The sequence below is a fragment of the Peromyscus leucopus genome, chromosome 3 (assembly GCF_004664715.2).
Source record: "Peromyscus leucopus breed LL Stock chromosome 3, UCI_PerLeu_2.1, whole genome shotgun sequence".
NCBI classification, from domain to species: domain Eukaryota; kingdom Metazoa; phylum Chordata; class Mammalia; order Rodentia; family Cricetidae; genus Peromyscus; species Peromyscus leucopus.
In genome coordinates, this window is record NC_051065.1 from 152,657,729 (window position 1) to 152,675,181 (window position 17,453).

At 39.9% G+C, this 17,453-nt stretch overlaps 1 protein-coding gene across 2 annotated transcripts in view; it reads left to right on the forward strand.

The window, feature by feature from the left end:
* The first annotated feature begins 450 nt into the window (after nt 1-450).
* Nucleotides 451-17,453, forward strand: part of Csgalnact2 (chondroitin sulfate N-acetylgalactosaminyltransferase 2) — a 42,663-nt gene continuing 25,660 nt past the window's right edge. For both annotated transcript variants that reach the window (XM_028864066.2, XM_037204229.1), the window contains exon 1: nt 451-563. The gene's annotated coding sequence lies outside the window, so the exon portion shown is untranslated. The remainder of the gene's footprint in view (nt 564-17,453) is intronic.

Genomic DNA, 17,453 nt, shown 5'->3' on the forward strand with positions numbered 1-17,453 from the left:
GACTAGGGCCCAGCTCCCCTGAGGATGCTCAGACAGCTCTGGAGACCGATTGGTCCCCATCATAGCGCCCCAGAAGAGGACCCTGCTACACATTGCTGTTCTCCAAGTCTTATGGCAGAGATCTTTACAAAGCCAATCTATATTATTTGGCTTGATACTCCGAGTCCCTGCAGGAGCTTGCTTTTCATCCTTCATCCTTTTTTGGAGGTCCACAGGCACTCGGTTTTTGTTTGTTTGTTTTTAGATGAATCCACGGTCTCAATTGTGGAGCTTTCTGTGCCAGGCATAGACCAGAAGAAGGAGGAATGGGCGTGTCCTGGCTGTAAAGGGCGAGGCCAGGCCCTGGAGGGCGGGGCCTGGCCGTGGAGGGCGGGTCCTGGCCATCGAGGGCGGGGCCTGGCCGTGGTGGGCGGGCGCGCGGTGGCGCCCCACCCTCGTTTCCCTCATTTCCTCGCACGCGCCGGAAGTGGCGGTGCTCCGCGGCGGCGCGCCGGGCCGGCCAGCGCAGGGCGCTGGCCAGGTGTGCAGTTCCCCAGGGGCGGCGGCGCTGAGCGGCGGGCGCGGTGAGTACCGCCCTCGCCTGCCGCGCCTCTGGGCGGCGGCCGGTCCCCTCCGACGAGCCCTCCGGGACGGGACGCAGCCGGGCGCGGCGCTTCCCTGACGCGCCCTCCCGAGTCTGGTCCGGTTTCAGGAGCCGGCTGCTGCCAGAGACCGTTGGTTGGCGTGTCAGTTACGGTTTTTTTTTTTTTAAACCTACTCGCCATCGTCTCGGCTGAGTGGCTAAACTTTTTACTGTGGGGTTAAAAGCGTCCTCTGGCAGCAGCCCTCCTGGCTCTGATAAAAATGACCTCCTTTAAAAGATGCTCTTGGAGTAGGAATCGGTGACCCCCCGGAGCCTGGAAAAACGGGGAATTGTCAGAATGACCGGATAGTTTGGAAAATTCCTGCATTTCTGAGCAAGTGGCTGTGTAATTTGTCAAACACCACGGCGGTGCTTGTGTCTGTGGTGATGGTATTGGCAGCATGACAGTTGGATTACAGATCCAAAGCTTTTCCCCTTAAGCTCTTGTTAAATCCTGGAGGTGTCTTTAGCCTGCTTTTGAAACGTGTGTGTGCAGTGTCTTGACAGTACGTGTCGTTGAAGGCCCCTGGGCCTTTAAGTCCTTGTAGATTAAGGCTATCTTTTAAAGGTGTATTAAAATAACACCTTTGGGCCGGGCGGTGGTGGCACACACCTTTTAATCCCAGCACTCGGGAGGCAGAACCAGGCGGATCTCTGTGAGTTCGAGGTCAGCCTGGTCTACGGAGTGAGATCCAGGACAGGCACCAAAAACTACCCGGAGAAACTCTGTCTCGAAAAAAACCAGATAGATAGATAGATAGATAGATAGATAGATAGATAGATAGATAGATAGATAAAGACACCTTCAATTTGAGAAGTGACAAAAAGTGTTTTATGGCATAAAGTTCAGGAACATCTTGTATTACTATCTGCTACCATTTGTTTAAAATTGTCTGACTAAAAGAATGCAGAAAGGATTTAGATTTCCAGTATATGTGGCTTAGAGGATTTGAATCTAAGCAATCAGCTTTAGTTTCAAGTAATTTAGAGATTACCTTTTTTCCTCCTTCACTTCTTTTGTGGAGGTACAAAATACACATGAAGTCAACAAATGCAAACATATTAACTATATAGGTCAGTGACTCCTTACATGCTTATTACCTTGTTTCCTGCTACACACATCAGATTGTAACTAAAATATTTCCATAGTACTCTGCTTCTTCCAAGTCGGGTGTAACCCAGCTTCCCCCATCTGTATTCTGACGTGTCTCCTCAGCCATTAGTTCTCTTTTGAGCTTCTTATTAGTGGAGTTAATATGTAGTATTCTCAGAATATTGCTTGTGGAAGTCATCCTTCATGTTTTTTGGTATGGTGACATTCATGTCATGGTATAGTTATTGATAGTTCTTTTGTAATGTTCCATTGTGTGGTGTGACGGTTCTTCTGTTACGAGCGTGTGTGCTTCCGGTTTCGTGTATTATTGTTTTAGATGTTAAGAACGGTATAACATTGCTTTTAAAAATGTAACAGAATCTCTTAACTAATACAACAGTAAAGGTTGGTTTTAAAGGTATAGCAATTATGAGTTAAGGCATGGTGGTGCACACCTTTAATCCCAGCACTCAGGAGGCAAAGGAAGGCGGATCTCAGTGAGTTCCAGGCCTGCCAAGGATACACCCTGACACGCTGACAATTTTCTCACAGACTCATTATGTTTCATTATCTTTTACCCACAAGTCAGTTAGAGCGGGCCATGATATGACTGTACAGTTTGATAACAGTTAGGTAAGAACTGTATTACTCAAGCTAGTGGTTGTCAGGGGAAATGTGGTAGCCACCAGAGGAAATGAAGCACTGAAAGATACAACTAAAAATGGGCTGGAGAATCATGAGATTTCAAGACAGAAAACATAATACAGTTACTGTCATGCCACACAGTACTAGGTGTAGTGTAAAACGGAATTAAATTAATTATAAGGTTAGTTTCAGATGGGAGTTTATTGCAGTAGTGTAGTTATTTCCGTAACAGAACAGAAATCACTAAACATCTGTAGGAAGTCAGATTATATAATTTAGGCAAATGCAAGAAGCAATTGAGTTGAAGACTTTTAAAAATTAGTACCCTCAGGTTTGGAAAGGTGCTTTGCTGACTGAGCACATGCGCTCGCGCGCGCAAGCGCGCGCGCGCGCGCACACACACACACACACACACAGAGAGAGAGAGAGAGAGAGAGAGAGAGAGAGAGAGAAAGATATCGAGATCCTTTAGGGGACAGAATACTGGCAAACATAGATCAAACCCTCCCTTTCTAATTTCTGGGTTTTTTTTCCTGGGGTGAAGATGATCTAAAAAATCTGAAAGTATGACCTTTCGAAGGGCTGGTGTGCCAGCAGCTCCTGATTGCTGTTCTCCAAGATACCAGATATGTATCAAGAAAATAAGGATATTTCTCAAAGCAGAAGTGTACGAGTTTAAGAATGAATTGATACACCAAAACTCTTAATATTGTTGAAGACACACTTAGATGCTGTCTAATAAAATTTATGAACTGTGCAGATGAGTATATAATTTTATAAGCTTCTAAAAACAATGTTTTGTTTATTTATAAAGGAATAGAAATCAGATTTCCAAACATTGTATGACAGTAGTGTTGTGTTCTAAAGAGTCTATGGTAACAGGGCATGGTCATGCATGTATGTAATCCCACCACATGGTAAATTGAAGATCATGAATTCAAGGTCAGTCTTGGCTACATTAGGAGATTTTTGTCCCAGAAAAGAAGTCAAACAAACAAACAAACAAACAAAAATGCCCATAGGATTATTTTGAACTTGGAACCTTATCGCTGAACAAAATCATTTCACCCACATTCAGTAGAATATACAAGATGTACTGTATCAAAATTAAAATTTTAGGAAAATATATGTATGGAATTCAAAGAAAGCAGTGAAACATTTCTTAGCTCCAAGTTATAAATACATTTAGCTAAGAAATTTAAATGTAATACTAAGGATTTTTTTAATTCTTTGTATAGCTCTGGTTGTCCTGGAACTTAAGACCAGGCTAGCCTCAACTCAGATCTACCTGCCTCTCCTTCCCAAGTGCTGAGATACAAAGATGTGCACCACCATGCCCAGGCTGAATTTTTAAGTCTTTAATAAACTGGAGAAAAATTTTAATGTGGCAGTTAGTCAGCTTGCCATTGTTGTGATAAAATACTTGAAATAAAAGGGAAAGGGTTATTTTTTCTCCAAGTTTCAGCTTGTGTTCACTCGGCCCTGTTGCTTTGGTTCTGCAGCAGCACAACATGGTAGCAGAAATGTGTGACTTACCTTGGGACCAAAAAGCTAAGAGAGTGAGGAAGGACCCAAACTTCAGTATCCTCCCCCCCACCACACACACACAAGAGCACACTCCCAGTCACCTAACTTCCTTCTGGAGCAGTGATTCTGCTACTTCCCAATGGCACCAGAGGCTTGAAGCCAAGGCTTTAAACACATGGAGCTGGGAAGGACATTCCAGATCTAGAGATAGCAGTTGGCAAGTAGAAAGTAGTTAAAGGTATACTGGAAGCTTGTCCTGGGCAAGGGACATTGTAGGAACTGATTACATTCAAGGGAATGTAGGCAGCGGTTTCATTTCAAGGATTTGTATGCTAGTGGAATGCTGTGTTCAAAGTCAGGTATATGAAAGGCAAGATGCCAAGATGCTTAATAGTGGCCAAAATTTTGGAAGGATACACAAAAATTGGGGGTTGGTAGAAGAGAGACTTTTCACTATATACCTTTAATTCATGTTTAGCTTTTTTTTTTTTTTTCTCAAGACAGGGCTTCTCTGTGTAACAGCCCTGACAGTCCTGGAACTTGCTTTGTAGACCAGGTTGGCCTTAAACTCAGATCCGCCTGCCTCTGCCTTCTGAATGCTGGGATTAAAGGAGTGTGCAACCACGCCTGGTTATGTTTTACCTTTTTTATCCTATTCATTTACTTTATGAAATTTTATAAGCATAACCCTTTCTTTTTTAAAACTGGATATGACCGAGCAGTGGTGGCGCACACCTTTAATCCCAGCACTCAGGAGGTAGAGGTAGGCAGATCTCTGTGAGTTCTAGGACAGCCAGGGCTGTTACACAGAGAAACCCAGATGTGGTAATGTACAACTGTAGTTCAGCTCTCTAGGAGGCTGAGGCAGGATGATCACTTGAGTTCACGAGTTCAAACCTATTGTGAACAACATATAGAGAGTAAGGCTTAGGGGAAAACTGAGACGTATAAAGAAAATTAAGTTTTAGAATAAGAGTTGCTATGTCCAGCTGGTTACCTGTACTAATATGACCTGTGGCCTGAGAGAGATTTTTACATTTTTAAATACTATGGGAAAGTAACACATTATGACATGAAGGGTATATAAAGTTCAGATTTCAGTGGCCCTTAAAACTCAACTTTTTCTGTAATTTCTGTATTGTCTGTGGCTGCTACAAAGGCAGAATTGACTGGCTTTGACTTAAAATCTTTGCTTACCTCTGGTTTAGAAGCCAGTTACAGAGCTCTCTACATAAAGACATTTTGTGTATGATAAAACTGACATTTCAAGGGGATGTAAAAAGAGTAATGAAACTTACTTATCTGCTTGAAAAATAAGGTGCTAATTAATTTTGTATTAATTCTTCTGGTAGAGAAACTAAAACTGAAAAGTCATGTAGGAAAAGCTTGATAGATTTTGAATGTTAAAAATATTACATAATGGAAACTAATACCTGACAGTTATTGAGTACATAATACTTGTTGGGTTTTGCTTGACTGTTATAGTAGTACCCCAAGGAAAGTTCTGTAGATGTAACTAACTGTCTTATTAAATAAGAAACACAGAACCAATGTAAAAGAGAAAGCCAAGAGGTCAGAGCTCAGAGCTAAAACCTTACCCTTCCTCCTGCGGTGCTCCTACCTCTCCAAAAGAGACCTACTTCCTGTGTGTTTGTCTTTAAATAGTCTTTCTGTTCTGCCTTCTCATTGGTTGTAAACCCAAACACGTGACTGCCTCGTCACTGCCTGTAAGTACAGCCCTCCAGGTCTTAAAGGCGTATGTCTCCAATGCTGGCTGTGTCCCTGAACACACAGAGATCTACCTAGCTCTTCTACCAAGTACTGGGATTAAAGGTGTGTGCCACCACCGCCATGCTCTTGCTATGGCTCTAATAGCTCTGACCCCCCCGGCAACTTTATTTATTAATATACAATTAAAATCACATTTCAGTACAAATAAAATACCACCATAAAGTTCTATAATTATCCCCACTTAGATGAGGAAACTAAAGCTTATAGAAATAGAGGAACTTATAAAGTAGAGCAGATATTGAAATTTTGGCTACCCATCTCTGAAGCAATTTATACAGACAAGAACTGAGAAAAATAATTTGTAATATATTCATGCCATTTTATAGGTATTATATGTGTTAGAAAGAAAGACCTGCTTCATTTAAATATTCTATTGCATAAATGTTTATAGTTTATTTCATCTTTCCTATTTTTTGTTTTTCAATAAATTACTTTTATTTCATTTTTTAAAATTAAGTATATGATATTTTGCCTGCATGCATGTCTATGGACCATTGAGGCCAGAAAAGGGCATTGGATCCCCTGGAACTGGAGTTATAGATAGTTGTGAGCTGTTATATGGGTGCTGGGAACCCAGGTCCTCTGGAAGAGCAGCAACTACTCTTAACCACTGAGCCATCTCTCCAGCCCTAATTTGCTTTTTATTTTTATTCTACTATTAAATAAATTTATCTTATGCATGTAACATTATACACTGGTATTGATAATTGTGTAGTTAAAAAAATCTTAAAAGTAGAATTACAAATTATTGAAAGAATGTATGCATTTTAATTAAATCTGTTCCACCAAAAAGGGGGTGCATGTGCATGCACACATACATACTTAGTTTATCCTTAATTAAAGGAATGATAACATCTGAGAAGGAAAATTGGGTATCTAGGGACTAGAGAGGTGGCTCAGTGATTAAAACACATCCTACTCTTGCAGAAGGCCTGAGTTTGGTTCCCAGCATCACATTGGGTAGTTCATAGCTGCTTGGAACTCCAGTTCCAGGGATTCTGCATCTCTTACCTCAGGGGCAGCTACACACACACACACACACACACACACACACACACACACACACACTCTCTCTCTCTCTCTCTCTCTCTCTCTCTCTCTCTCTCTCTCACACACACACACACACACACACACACACACACACACACACACTTAAAAGTAATAAATTTTTAAAAATTTGCTGTCCAGGAAAACTGCCTCATCTTATAGAGCAGAGAGGTTAAATTTTATGCCTAAGATTACATAACTGTTAAATAGCTGACTAGATTCTCAAACTCATTTTTATTCTACCACAGACTGGCCCATTTTGTGCCATTGTATGGCCAACATTCAAGTACTATGATTATAGTTTTCTCCAGAAACACCTTATCAAAAGGATCCATTTGGTGGTGTTCTTGGTATTAAGCATAGTACTTGGCACACAGTAGATGCTCTCAAGCATTTGTGGAATAAGTGCTGCTTTCTGATGATCAATTCCTTCATTTCTAAATGTTTAACATTTGTGAGTGCTTAAGAAATAAACAGTTGTAATCTCCTTCTTCCCAGACATAACAGTATTCTGATAGTAGTTATGTCTTCAGGTAATTCTGTGGCTTTGTTTTGCTGTGTGAAAAAAGAACTTTAAAAAAATAGCTGTGGTAGCTTGTGCATATATAATCCAGCATTTGGGAGGCTGAGGCTGGAGGATTGCTATGAGTTTGAGGCCAGCATCGTCTACATAGTGAGTTCCAGGACAATTGGGCTTTGTAGAGAGACTCTATCTTAAAAACAAACACAAAAACCTCATAAAATTGTGCTTAGTTTTTAAAACTTAGAGTAAGAAGCCAGTTATCAATGTAGTTAACATTTCCAGTGCTTTACATTGCTTTTTGTAGATCTGTTGTCCTTTTTTGGTTTTTTTTTTTTTTTTTTTTTTGTTTTTTTGTTTTTTTGTTTTTTTTTTTCGAGACAGGGTTTCTCTGCGTAGTTTTGCGCCTTTCCTGGAGCTCACTTGGTAGCCCAGGCTGGCCTCGAACTCACAGCGATCCGCCTGGCTCTGCCTCCCGAGTGCTGGGATTAAAGGCGTGCGCCACCACCGCCCGGCCTGTTGTCCTTTTTATAGCACAAGCATGATGGTGATGAATTCTTTCATCTTATTTTTATGTCTGAATAAAAATATTTTACCTTTGTTTTTCAAAGATTATCTTGATGAATCCTCAGTTGGTAGAGTGGAGAACTGTAGTGAACATTCTCAAAAGTTATTTTTTGCTGGGCATGGAATTCTAGTTTGGTTTATTTTTTTGAATATTTAAAATGGTTTTAAACTTATTTTTTTATATGTATGAGTGTTTTACTTGCATGTAGGTATGTGCACCATGCGTGTGTGATGCCCCCAGAAGTCAGAAGAGGGCATGGATCTCCTGGAACTGGAGTTATAGGTGATTGTGAGCCACAAAGTAGGTGCTGGGAACAGAATCCAGGTCCTCTGTAAGAGCAGCAAGTGCTCTTAATTGCTGAGCCATCTCCCTAGCTCTTCCTTTGAATATTTACAAAATCACTCCACTTTTTCTCACTTGTATTGTTTCCAAGAGTTCATTTTGTTTCATTAATTTTTTGAGATTTTATTTTTATTTTCATGTTTGAATGTTGTGTCTGCATATGTCTGTGCACCACATGTGTGCAGTACCTGAAAAGAAAAGTATTGGCTCAGGAAAATGGCAGTTTATCAATGTACAAGGGGAACCCTCATGTTAGAATGAAGTGTTTAATTTTAATTGGGCAAGCCAAAGGAGGCTTTTGATGGCTGGATTTCAGTACTTTGATGATAGCTGGACCTTGGTGGTCAGCCTCAGGAGGAGGAAGTAGCCAAATAAGGGAACAGACCTTGGAGGCTAGCTTTAGGAATATAATCGAATGGTTTTTTAGCAAAGCAAAGGGAATAGGGTAGAAGGGCAAGGCCTACCAGAGCTATGCTCAGGAGGGCTAGTGTCCCTTCAGTACCAGAGGAGGCCAGAAAGGGTGCCGGATCCTCTAGGCTGGGCAGTTCCAGATGGCTGTAAGTCTCCATGCAAGTGCTGTGAACAGAGCTTGGCTCCTCTAGAAGACAGGCAGCCAGTGCTCTTAACCACTGAGCCGTCTCTCCAGCCCTGCAAGACTGTCACTCCTGTCTTTGTTCCTTATATGGGATGCATTTTTTGTATAGCACTTTTAAGATAGAATAATTTTTATGTGAGTGTCAGATATTATAAATTCTATTTTATAGTATGCCAAATATTTTATATTCCTATATTCTTGAAAATTATGGTACCATAGGGAAACAATTTAATTCTTTCAGGGTTTGCTTTTAATATTTGTTGGCAGGAGTTAGATGAATGTTTATAGTTAATTATTTCCCTCTACTGAGGCAAGACTTTTTTTTATTAATTTTTTAAAATTATTTTTACATACCAATAACAGTTTCCCCTCCCTCCTTGCTTTTTGTTCCCTTCTCCCACCTCCCTTCTAACCCTCCCCCGCCCCACTCCTCAGAAAGCATGAGGCCTCCCACGGGAGTCAACAAGGCATATCAAGTTGAGGCAGAACCAAGCTCCTCCCCGCTGCATCAAGGCTGAGCGAGGCATCCCACTATAGGGAATAGGCTCCAAAAAACTAGCTTGTGCACCAGGGACAGATCCTGGTCCCACTGTTAGGGGCCCCACAAACAGACATAGCTACACAAGTGTCACACACATGCAGAGGTCTTAGGTCAGTTCCATGCAGACTCCCTAGCTGTTGTTGGTCTAGAGTCTGTGAGCTCCCATGAGCTTGGGTCAGCTGTCTCTGTGGGTTTCCCCGTCATGATCTTGACCCCTCTTGCTTATATAATCCCCCCTCCCTCCCTTCAGCTGGACTCCTGGAACTTGGCCCAGTGCTTGGCTGTGGATCTCTTCTTCTGTTTCCATCAGTCACTGGATGTAGGTTCTATGAAGACAATTAGGGTAGTCACCAATCTGATTACAGGAGATGGCCAGTTCAGGCACCCTCTCCACTATTGCTGGTAGTCTTAGCTGGGGTCATCCTTGTGGATTCCTGGGAGTTTCTCTGGCACCAGGTTTCTCCCTAACCCCATAATGGCCCCCTCTATCAAGATATCTCTTTCATTGTTCTCCCTCTCTGTACTTCCTCCAACTCGACCATCCCGATCCCTCATGTTCCCACCCCCCAACCTCTTCCCTCTCCCCACCCCACCCCCAGTTTACCCAGGAGATCTCATCTGTTTCCCCTTCCCAGGGCGATCCCTGCATCCCTCTTAGGGTCCTCCTTGTTACCTAGTTTCTCTAGGGCTGTGGATTGTTCTTTCAAGGTCTGTGAAGAATTGTGTTGGGATTTTGGTGGGGGATTGCATTGAATCTGTAGATTGCTTTTGGTAAGATTGTCATTTTTTACTTTGTTAATCCTACCTACCCATGAGCATGGAAGATCTTTCCATCTTCTGATATCTCCTTCAATTTAGTTCTTCAAAGATTTACGTTCTTGTCATACAGGTCTTTTGCTTGTTTGGTTAGAGTTACCCCAAAATATTTTATATTTTTGTGGCTATTTTAAAGGGTGTTGTTTCTCTGATTTCTTTCTCAGCCCGTTTATCATTTGTATATAGGAGGCCTACTGATTTTTTATTTTTATTTTTATTTTTGGTTAATCTTGTATCCCGCCATGTGTAATCCCATGTTACTGAAGGTGTTTATCAGCTGTAGGAGTTCCCTGGTAGAATTTTGGGGGTCACTTATGTATACTATCATATCATCTACAAAGAGTGAAAGTTTGACTTCTTCCGTTCTAATTTGTATCCCCTTGATCTCCTTTTGTTGTCTTATTGCTCTAGCTAGAACTTCAAGTACTATATTGAATAGATATGAGGAGTGGACAGCCTTGACTTGTCCCTGATTTTAGTGGAATTGCTTTGAGTTTCTCTCCATTTAAGTTAATGTTGGCTGTTGCCTTGCTGTAAATTGCTTTTATTATGTTTAGAAATGTTCCTTGTATCCCTGATCTCTCCAAGACCTTTATCATGAAGGGGTGTTGGATTTTGTCAAAGGCTTTTTCAGCATCTAATGAGATGATCATGTGTGGTTTTTTTTTTTTTTTTTTTTGTTTCTTTCAGTTTGTTTTTATGGTGGATTACACTGACAGATTTTTGTATGTTGAACCGCCCCTGCATCTCTGGGATGAAGCCTACTTGATCATGGTGGATGGGTTTTTGTTTTTTTTTTAATGTATTCTTGGATTTGGTTTGCCGGTATTTTATTGAGTACTTTTGTATCAATGTTCATGAAGGAGATTGGTCTATAATTGTCTTTCTTTGTTGCATCTTTGTGTGGTTTGGGTATCAGGGTAATTGTAGCCTCATAAAAGTTTGGCAACATTCCTTCTGTTTCTATTGTGTAGAACAATTTGAGAAGTATTGGTATTAGCTCTTCTTTGAAATTCTGCACTGAAACCATCTGGCCCTGGGATTTTTGGAGGTTGGGAGACTTTAATGACTGCTTCTGTTCCCTTAGGGCTTATAGGTCTATTTAAATTGTTTATCTAGTCTTGATTTAATTTTGGTATTTGGTACCTATCCAGAAGATTGTCCATTTCTTCTAGATTTTTCAATGTTGTGGAGTAGAGGTTTTTGAAGTATGACCTAATGATTCTCTGGATTTCCTCAGTGTCTGTTGTTATGTCCCCCTTTTCATTTCTGATTTTGTTAATTTGGATAGTCTCTCTCTGCCTTTTGGTTAGTTTGGATAAGGGTTTGTTTATCTCAAAAAAAAAAAAAAAAAAAAAAAAACCCAACAACCAACTCTTTGTTTCATTGATTCTTTGTATTGTTCTCTTTGTTTCTATTTTATTGATTTCAGCCCTCAATTTGGTTATTTCCTATTGTATACTCCTTCTGGGTGAGTTTGTTTCTTTTTGTTCTATAGCTTTCAGGTGTGCTGTTAAGTCGCTGGTGTGAGATTTCTCCAACTTCTTTATGTGGGCACTTAGAGCTGTGAACTTTCCTCTTAGCACTGCTTTCATAGTGTCCCATAAGTTTGGGTATGTTGTACATTCATTATCATTGAATTCTAGGAAGTCTTTAATTTCTTTCTTTATTTCTTCCTTGACCCAGTGGTGATTCAGTTGAGCATTGTTCAGTTTCCATGAGTTTGTAGGCTTTCTGTAATTTGTGTTGTTGTTGAATTTTAACTTTAAGCCATTGTAATCTGATAAGATACAGAGGGTTATTCCAATTTTTTTTTTTTGTATCTGTTGAGATTTACTTTGTGACCAAGTATATGGTCAATTTTGGAGAAAGTTTCATGAGGTAATGAGAAGAAGGTATATTCTTTTGTATTTGGGTGAAATGTTCTACAGATGTCTGTTAAGTCCATTTAAGTCATAACATCTGTTAGTTCCCTTATTTCTCTGTTAAGTTTCTGTCTGGTAGACCTGTTCATTGGTGAGAGTGAGATGTTGAAGTCTCCCACTATTAGTGTGTGGGGTTTGATGTGTGATTTAAGCTTTAATAATGTTTCTTTTACAAATATGGGTGCCCTTGTATTTGAGGCATAAATGTTCAGAATTGAGACTTCATCTTGATGGATTTTTCCTGTGATGAATATGAAATGCCCTTCTCCATCTCTTTTGATTAATTTTAATTTAAAGTCTATTTTGTTAGATATTAGGATAGCTACACCAGTTTCTTGGGTCCATTTGATTGGAAAATCTTTTCCCAACCCTTTACTCTGAGTTAATGTCTGTCTTTGAAGTTGTGTGTTTCTTGTATGCAGTAGAAGAATGGATCCTGTTTTCATATCCATTCTGTTAGCCTGTGTCTTTTTATAGGTGAATTGAGCCTATTGATATTGAGAGATGTTAATGACCAATGATTGTTAATTCATGTTTTTTTTTTCCTTTGGTTTTGGGGGGAGTTTGGTGGTGGTGGTAGTGTGTGTGTGTGTGTGTGTGTGTGTGTGTGTGTGTGTGTGTGTGTGTGTGTTTCCCTTTTTTGGGATTTTCTAGTGAGAGATTATCTATTACCTATGTTTTTATGGGTACAACTAACACCCTTGGGTTGGAGTTTTCCTTCTAGTACTTTCTGTAGGGCTGGATTTGTGTATAGGTATTGTTTAAATCTGGTTTTGTCATGGAATATGTTTTCTCTGTCTATGGTGATTGAAAGTTTTTCTGGGTATAGTAGTCTGGGCTGGCATCCATGATCTCTTAGTGTCTGCAAAATGTCTGTCCAGGACCTTCTGACTTTCAGAGTTTCCATTGAGAAGTCAGGTGTAATTCTGATAGGTCTAACTTTATATGATACTTGGCCTTTTTTCTATGCAGCTCTTAATATTCTTTCTTTATTCTGTATATTTAATGTTTTGATTATTATATGGTGAGGGGACTTTTTTTTTTGTCCAGTCTATTTGGTGTTCTGTAAGCTTGTTGTATCTTCATAGGCATATTCTTCTTTACATTGGGAAAGATTGATTGATTGATTGATTGATTGATTATGCATACAGTGTTCTGCCTGTATGTATGCCGCCTGCAAGCCAGAAGAGGGCACCAGATCTCATTACAGATGATTGTGAACCCACCATGTGGGTGCTAGGCATTGAACTCAGAACCTTTGGAAGAGCATCCAGTGCTCTTAACCGCTGAGCCATCTCTCCAGCCCCGGGAAAGTTTTCTTCTATGATTTTGTTGAATATATTTCCTGTGCCTTTGAGCTGAAATTCTTTTTCTTCTATCCCTATTATTCTTAGGTTTGGTCTTTTCATGGTGTCTCAGATTTCCTGGATGTTTTCTGTTAAGAATTGGTTGGATTTAACATTTTCTTTGACTGATGAATCTATTTCCTCTATTGTATCTTCAACATCTGAGATTCTGTCTTCCATCTCTTGTATTCTGTTGGTTATGCTTGCATCTATAGTTCCTGTTCGTTTACCCAGATTTTCCATTTCCAGAATTCTCTCAGTTTTTGTTTTCTTTTTTGCCTCTATTTCAATTTTCAAGTCTTGAACTGTTTCCTTCACCTGTTTGATTGTTTTTCTTGGCTTTCTTTAAGGTATTTATTGATTTCTTCTTGTTTTTTTGTTTGTCTTTTCCTCGATTTCTTTAAGGGAATTTTTCATTCCCTCTTTAAGAGCCTTTATCATCTTCATAAAATTATTTTTAGGGTCGTTTTCTTCTGCTTCATCTGCACTGGGATGTTCAGGTCTTGCTGTTTTAGAACCACCAGGTTCTGGTGGTGCCATATTGCTCTTTATGTTGTTGAATGTATTCTTACACTACTGTTTACATATCTGAAATATTATAGGAACAGGTGTTGATTTTTGTGATGTCTTTGTTTGGGTGGGTCTTTTGTTCCTTTTTTGTCTTTTTGCCTGAACGGCCAAAGTTCTGGTGGTTGGCTGGTTGTCAGGTCGAGTAGGGTTGTCTCAGCTGAAGTTTGTGGGGGTTTGGGTGCCTAGGTCCAGCATATCATCCAGTTCTTCTGGCTGGTGTGGACTTTCCTTGTGCCTATGAGGTCTGTTCTTCCATCGGGTGTAGATTTTGCCTGTGCCTGTCCTTTCAGCTGATGTGGTGGCCCTTGTGTCTCTAGCGTCTGCTGATGTTGCTGGGGGGGGCGCTGTTCATGGGGAGGCTGCTCTTCTTCCAGCTGGTGCAGCTGGTGCTTGTGCTCTAGGGGCTGCTGATGTTGTAAGGAATGGTTGGTCAGGGGGGAGGATGATGGGTTCCGTGGGTTGGGGTCTTGTAGGTTACAGAGTCTAATGGGTAGTGGCAACAGTGGAGTAGCCTGCCTACAGGACTCTTGCCCGCTGGCTGACTGCTGGGGCTGAGATCGAGGCAAGACTTTTTTGAATACCCAGTGCCCCATGAAGTTTAAGTTTTCCAGTCTGTCTGCTAGGAGCATATACTATTCTTGGTCCTATATAAATGTTGGAGTTTGTGTCCTCTAGTTTCTTATAGTCCTTTCCTTGGCTTTTTTCTTCAAAAGCCTGCACTAATGAGCAATCACTCTGCTGAATACCCAAAGGATACCCTCTTTAGGTCTCTGGAGTTGTAGCCTTTGAACCCTTACTGCCTTGGTCTTTTCAGAGTGTCAGGTCCATCCTGTCAACTCGGGAAACCTGCTGGACTTTGCTTAGGCATGCCTTCCTGAGTTATACATACAAATTATATTTAATATCAGAAACAGCTTCAGTAAGATATGTAATGACTTGTTTCTCATTTCTCCAAGGATCACTTTAATACCTGATGTTCAACATCTGGAAAACTGTTGTTTCATATTTTGCAGTGTTTGCAGGAGGTGGGCTGTAAGATTTTGGTTGTTTGAAACATAAAGGTAAATCTGGTCGCTGTTATTCCATTTTAGGATGAAGTCTCTTAGTCTCTTTTTGAGTTAGAATTGATAACTTTTTAAAATTCTTTGAACTAACTCTAAAAATATTTGATTTTGTCTTATATATTTTTAATTTCTCATTTTCCTGTCACTACAATATTCTTTATCTCTTCAGACACTTCACTGTGTTTAGAGGTTGGTTGAATTAACTCTGAGCTGTGAGTGAATGTCATATCTATAACACATAAACAGTGCACAAAAGATGGATTTAAGGTGTAATAGCAGAAAGGTGTGTGTGTACATGTGTGTGTACATACGTAGGGGGGGGAATGGGGGAGTGCTGAACCTAGGACCTCAAGCATACTTGCAGATACTCCGCCACTGAACTGTAACTCTAGTCCTTCTAAGATTCTTATTAGCTTAGAACCATTATAATCTGGCCCTGTGATATGTGGCCAGAGTTCCTTTTAGGAACTAGGCAAGTAAGATTTAATAACTACCATAGAGCTGTGCAAATATTATAACAGCATTTCTTTCATTTCAGTGGAAAACAATCAACTGCAACATTAAATCACACATGGATATTATAAAATCTATATTTTTATAAAATGGGAGAAAGAGCACCTTTGTTTTAATGCTTCCATTTAATGGTTATATAACCTTATTCAAATCTGTTTATTTCTGAGCAATTTTTTTCTACAAAATGAGGCTAATACTAGCACTGTCCTGAAAGGATTGTATGGAATATGTGAAAAACGGGTCTTAAATTAGAGTCTTTTAGGATTTTTTTTAATCACAACCCAATTACATGGAAGTCTCATATATACACACACAATTTAATTTGATCACAATGCAAAACTTACTGCTACTCATATTTTCTCTTTCATTGAAAAGTAAACCTTTAGTAGTGACTCGTTATGAATTATAGGTCATTGTATAAAATATATCATATACATAAAAGAAAAGACTATGAAGTGACCTATTAATAAAAGGTTGTGGTACACAGAACATATGTTACTTTATGATTACACTTAAGTTACACTCAAAATCATTTGAGTATATTGTATGGTTAAGTATGTCAATCTTTATTAACAGTTTTTGTTGTTGATGTTATTTTTTTGAGGTAGAGTCTCACTATGTAGCCCTGGCTATCCTAGAACTCACTATGTAGACCAGGCTGGCCTTGGATTCACAGGGATCTACCTGCCTCTGCCTGCTGAGTCCTGGGATTACCACCACCGGTTTATTAACAGTTTATGAAAGATTATGTTTCTACACTTTGAACTGTAGCCTTTCTTTTCCCTAACAAGTAGGCTAGTAATAACTTTGGTCAAAGATTATGTTTCTAAGCAATGGTAAATCCTTAGAACTAATATTAGCTTCGCATTGTCGTTTAATTAGCTTGTTAAAACTTAAATTTTCCCCTATTTTTCTCCAACATTTAAATAAGATTTATAATCATATTGTAAATGTTTTCATAATAAAAGATATTGCCATAGCAAAAGACACTTAGTGAATTAAATTTTTCAGGATACTTGGTTGTCATTTGATTTACTAAGATAACAAATGGCTTAGGGAAGTTAAGCCTATTATTTGTGGTCTACTGTCATAAAAAGTTTTAATCTTGCCTACATTTTAAGGCAAATTGCCACAAAAAAGTACACGATGCAGAATTTTCTGCAGCAGGCACCCAGGTTTTCCTAGTGACTAAGAAAGCAGGTAACTAGGACTGATGTCCTCACTGATCAGCTTCCTGGCTTGTGCCGCACTAAAGAAAGCATCCCTGTGAAATGTCCCCTGGCATGTCACTTTATCCTACTCAGAAACACTTGATTGGATGAAAGTTCTATTTGCAGCAGAGGACTTCTTGCCTCCTCTTGCCCGAGTTTAATCTCTTCTATTTCTAGAGTCAGTAATCCTTAGTTTAGAATTAGCTGGAAGAACCCACACGACTGGGTGGAACATGAAAGCTAGCATAGACTTTTGTAAATTTACCGTTTTTCTCAGGGCAGACAATTAATTAAATCTTTTGTGTTTTTTCTTTATATCGACTCCAAATCTTCCAGAATTATAAGGAATCTCTTGCTGTGTCATCCACTGGAAAATGACTTTTCCAGAGGACTTTTGGATATAAAAATGTTTTTAATGTGTTTTCCAGATGTCTGTGACCTTTTGAAATTGTGCCCACCCTGCTTGATTTTTTGCTCCCTAGATTGGTTGAGTTGAACAATAAATTAGTGAGCTAGAGTGAGTATAACTGGAAGAACTTTGTCATGCAGTAAATCATTATTGCTATAATAAAAACTACATACTGCCGGGCGTTGGTGGCGCACGCCTTTAATCCCAGCACTCGGGAGGCAGAGGCAGGCGGATCTCTGTGAGTTCGAGGCCAGCCTGGGCTACCAAGTGAGCTCCAGGAAAGGCGCAAAGCTACACAGAGAAACCCT